We start from the raw sequence: 5841 nt of genomic DNA on the forward strand, positions 1-5841 counted from the left end.
GCGGGTCGCCTTCCATAGAGTCCAGCAGCCCAGAACGGACAAACCAAACACTGGACGTTTGTGTTTCTCAGCCACCGTAGTTTCTCCTTCGTGCTTGGAAGAGTGGAGGGTGAAGCGAGTGAGTCACAATCTGCACAGCTAGATGCCACTGAATCCTACACACTGGACCTTGAAGTTTTATAAACTAGTTAAAGCCCCTCTTGGATCATGAAAAGTTGACTTTTCAGAGACACTATATGATGATGTTATAGAATATTTATTAAACTACCCAACAGTGTATAAAGTGGTTGTCTACAGCAGTAAACTGCAAGATACTGCACACTGAGTACTTTTACTTTTGATACATTTCAAAAAGTATCAACATACAGCACGGCGTGTCAACAGTGGTCAGATATCAGGGAACAGACAGTGAAAGTCATGACTAAGTTGATGTTGACTAACCAGAATTATGTTACTGTAGACAGAAATGACAAGCGTGAACTTGAGATGAGTAACCCCATAAAAGTCACTCTCACTTCATGCTTTGAGTTGCTCAACCAAGTCACTGTCTGCAGAAGATGCATCACACTGTATGATAGTGTTGCACTGCCTTACCTACATGTTCTGATCATCTTATAGGAAAGATGCTCCTGCTGATTAGGAGTAATATATAGCGGAAGTCTGGTTTTGACCAAAACGCAATACCTTGTTAAAATAAACAGGATATTGTAGTGACGTGTTTTTCCGAGCCGTCAGACGGCTGCCTATTATTTTGAGGATGCTTGCCACTGATTGTGAAAGTTCTGATAACCTGTTCTAGACAGCGAAGGAACATCAGGTGGAAAATATGAAAAGTTTTGTCCCCAGATGAGATATCCCTTTATTGAAAAATATTCCGCATGTTGAACGTTTAACGGTGTAAAAAGAGAAATACGAGCCAAAATCTCAACCCTCACAAACTAAATACTCGAGGTGTTAATGGTACTGCTAGAAAGTGTTTCTATTTTTTAATCTGTGAGTCTTACAGAAATGAATCTTTCTGTAAATGTACAGACAGGGCTGCATGCCTTTTGTTTTATTTAAGACGATTACCCTCAGTTTGTACTAAATTAAAGTCAGAGAATGTGGAATTTGGATGGATTCTTTGTGTTTTTGCTCATCTGTTGGAGCTGAAACTTGGAATTGATATAGATGAGCCAAATCAAAAGGCCAGTACCTCAAAGGTTCATTTTCTGTTACCCCCTATGACTCAAATCCACACCCACCTTCTCGGAGTTCAAAGTACACCACACGCCAGGTGAGAGATGAAAAACAGTGCTGAAACTTGCTCTGAGTGGACATGCACGGTTACAAATTGGCACCTTAATGAATTATGTCCTGATATTATGGAAGATCCCGTTACAGCTGTTAGGTCAACATCGTCCTCTTAATTCAGGTTCTTCGGGACTTGTGCCAAGTGTTACGGTCAAGTTACACGTCAGCCATCCAACTAAAACTGAAGAGGTTCTCATGGGTTCAGCTGTGAAGCACAAAAAACACCAGAGTTCATTAAAGAAGCCACTACTACATTCAGCAGTATTTCAAAACCATAAATGTGTATCTGAAAAAAACTATTACATAGATTCATCTGTTTCACATTTTAAAAAAAAAGGAGAGGGTGCTTTACCTGCATGGAGCAGTCATTTTGGAAGAGTAGGTGTTGTTCAGACGGTGGATTTTTGATTTTAGAACAAAACTTTCCAATTGGAGTTGGATGTTTTTGTACAGTGGCAGTTTCAAGGCCTTTAATATCTTCACAGCCCCTCAGCTGAGTGTTATTCCCCTACTGCTGTGGTTTAACAGCATTCACATCACACAGTCTGTACAATACTCCCACTGCTCCGCTGCTGGTTGCTCTTTTCCCATAAAATGAACAATTTCCATCACAACAAAGCGCTGGCGTCTGGTCGCTGCTGGTAAAAGATGATTATAATATTAACTCTTAAAGGTCAAGAATGTGTCACCATCATGTAGGCAACCTGTTTTTACAAAGCCCCCTTTTAGCGAGATAAGCTGAAGACACAATTGTCACTGCGCGTAGAAGAAGCAAAGAGTGACTGCATCAGTGGTATGTTTGCTCTTTAATCTGTTCAATCAATAGCCCTTATATATATAGATGTTATTAGACAGCGGTTTGAGTTTTAACATTTAGCAAAGTTCTGTCTTTGAAATGGTTTACAGTATGATGAGGTAGCCAGTGTATGTAATCAATATATACTATAATCTGATCCCTGTTTTTCATCCATTTTATACAATGTTTCAATGTGTTAGATCTCCTAGCAACTCCTTTTTAGTCTTTAAAACTTGCTAAATAGACCTTGTACCTGTAACCACAGTTCTGACAGCCATAATGAATTTGAAGGTGCTGTTTCTTCATAAATGAATGTCACACACCTGACACATTTACACGTTTCAAATTTTGACGTTGACTTGTTCGGAAAGATCTATTTCCACCCCTTAACCAATCACCTTCAAACATTTGAGCGGATCAGGTACGCACTATGACTATGGAAAGAAAAAAAACCTGGTTGACAAGGAGCATTTCAGAAGTAGGTTTGGTAAACAGCATTTTTGCATCACTACTGTACCTGCAGTAAAGGACATGCTCTCAGAGTTTGGTGATTGAAAACAAATTAGATATTTCAAAAAAGCACACCTAACAAAGTATTTTTAAACTATCGTGTGTATTTAAGCGGATGTTTTTTATTCATTTGACCTTGTCTTATGGCATCAGGAGTATGTTACACTGTGTTAACATGCTGTGTTCATGTTAAAAGTTCATTCAGGAGAAGCTCCATAGCTAAAGACCAAAAAACAACTCATTTTGTTGATTCAGGGTTACAATATATTTTTTAGTCTCCAAAAATAATGTGGGAAATAAACGGAGCGGCTCTGTCGTTTTTCTGTCTCAGTTACTTGTTGATGTTGTTACTTACTGATGGAGCTTTAATGAGATTAATGACGTCGAGCTGGCTCTCTACCCTTTAATTCAGTTCATTTGAGCTCTTCCTAGTAATTTACAGTGTGGTTCAACAGGACTGAAACCAGTCAGCAACTGCGGCTGCAGCTGTCGGTTATTTTCACAACACATTATTCTATAGAATATTTTTTGGAATAAATCCAGAAATGACAAAAGCCTATTGCAATTTACCGCAGGGCAACGTCTATCTTAAGATTTCTTACTTACTTGGAATGCAACAAAGTCAGTTTATTCAAGCGCTGCACTGAAGTACAATTTGACATTCTTTGAGTATTGCCATTTTATATTCATTTATACTTCATCTACAGTTCAGAGGGAAATACAGTACTTTTTACTGTTCATGTATTTGACACTTTAAGTACTAGTTACCTTTTGTATATAAAACACACGATATCCTTATGTGAAATGATGCAGTACCATACTTGTGATCTACCTAGTAGTATCTCAAATTGGCTCCACACTGACGAACCACAATATTAAAATGCTATTAAGTGTATTTGTGATAAAAACAGAAAAATATAATATTCTAGCATAACACAACACTTCAAAAAAAGCCATTCTGCAGAATGAGTATTTTTAATTTTAAGGCTTCAAGTGCTTTTTGCTGAGAATACTGATGTACTTTTACTTAAGTGACATTTTGGATTCATTTCAGGACTTTTACTTTTGATGGAATATTTTTAGCGTGTGCCATGTCTGCTTTTACTTACAGAAAGGATCTGAGCACTGGTGTTTTTAACAAACTGCAGCAATAGATGCAGTCAATTTCATCTTGCTTTGTTAAATTTACAGGGATTCCACGTGACCTTCGTTCCGGCTAATCTACAGTGTGGTAGATTTTACATGTAGTCTGACCTGATGCACGAGGACAATGCAGTAAGCCTTCGCTCTTGTTTCAATAAAGGAAAGAAACTGTGGGTGTGATCGCACATTCAGGCGAGAAATTAAACAGGCATTATTTTTCTGAGCGGTTTCATCAGATTACTTTGATAAGTCACTGAAAAACAGCCTGCCTGCCATCAAATCAGCACTTTTTTACTGTGTTCTGGTGACAATTAAAGATTGACTTCGTATCATTTGGAAAAAAGAAGTCATAGCAGTGAACAACAAGAAAGAAAAAGTTTTGGTAAATGTACTTTGCTGCGTTTCTCCACAAGTAAGAAATATAAAGATAAAGATAAAATGTTGCCCTGCGATAAATTGTAATAGGCATGTGTCATTTATGGATTTATTCCAAAAATATATTAAAATAATAATATATAACAACGTGTTGTGAAAATAACTACATACAATCCTGGAGGTTCCCTTTGTTTTTCTGTTTAATTCCTTTATGGTAAATCATTTGACATCATCAAGTGGAGCTGAATTTCTACTTAAAATATAATATACTGCTTGTAACATTAAAATGTAGTAATGATGACTGTGAAAAATTAAATCAGTCATTATAAACAAGCTGTGTCATCACTGCTGCGGGTGCCGGTGGAGAGGACCAAAAGAGGCGATCCCCCACCCACACTCTCCTTTTACTCTTCCTGTACACTTACGGTAATATCAAGCAAACTCACTTTTCTCAGTCACTCAAAATCACCTGTGTTTGGCCTCGTTCCGGCTCTGCAAATAGCTGTGAAATAACTGAGGATTTCTCATTTATGTATATTAAAGCAGAATCTTTCAAACAAGTAAACAATGTTTTGCAACAATGCCAATACGTGCACGGGTTGCATGCAAACTTTCAACCTCGCACCCACTCGCTCCAGAAATGCAAACTGCTTACGGAGGGGAGACCGCAGTGTAGGAAATCATACTACTGCAGGTGGGAGTAGGAAGTAAACTAATAATTAACACATCTAAACAAATCTACCTGATAGTGTAATGGTTTGAAATGCTGATGGTTGATGTGCTAAACAAGTATAGTTTTGACTTTCTCTGGAGTCTCAACAGTTAGAAAAAGATGAAGAGAAAGATACTTCTTTCAACCCTCCCACCCACACACGCATACCACAGTTGGACAAATTTCACAGCAACAGTGCACTTCTTTAGACGGGCAATTTATTAAACGCTACAACCGCATAGTAAACACAAACAAAGCAAAAATTACATCATCGCAGTATGACCAAGTGACAACTTCAAGTCAAAACAAAACAAAGTAAATGATATTGATGAGCAACAACTGTGGCTGACAACAGTTGCTACGTAATAGTGAAAAACTCAACAACAGCACACAGTAAAAGGGGAGTACATTTAGACTGTACGTCTGTGCACGAGTCCTGCAGAAATGTGTTACGGTATTAGACAACTCGAGTTAATCCTGACCTTTCATTAAAATCTAAAAGAGCAAGTCAGTGTCAAAACAAATCTAAAACCTGGACTTACATTGTACAGGTCAATGAACTCTACTGTATTGCTGAGGGCAAAGTGTCATTTTTAAATTCAAGCTTTCATTTGTCATAGTGAAAACAAGTCACAGTCCAAACACTGTATTTTTTGTTCTGTTCTTTGGAAACATAAACATCCTTCTTTAAAGATCAAGTGTGTAGGATGTAGTGCCATCTATCAGTAAGGATGCAAGTAACAACCCCCTTAACACCTTTAAAAAAAAAAAAAAAAAAATTATTTATATATTTTATCCATACACGGTTCAACAGGCACGGCTAAAAGCAAATAGTTACAAACCGAGCTAAAACTAAATCTCAAAATCTGTCAAGTTTCAAAGCGAGCTGCTGGAGACAAACCAGCCCCTCTTTCTCTCCACCAGCAGAGTCCCATCAGAGGAGGACAGAGGACAGGACGTACTGATGTCTGTCTGTGTTCTTCATTCTTTAGAAACTCAGTATTGTGATGTT

Source organism: Morone saxatilis, unplaced genomic scaffold (genome assembly GCF_004916995.1).
Source record: "Morone saxatilis isolate NCDOM2014 unplaced genomic scaffold, NCSU_SB_2.0 Contig22, whole genome shotgun sequence".
Taxonomy (NCBI): Eukaryota; Metazoa; Chordata; class Actinopteri; family Moronidae; genus Morone; species Morone saxatilis.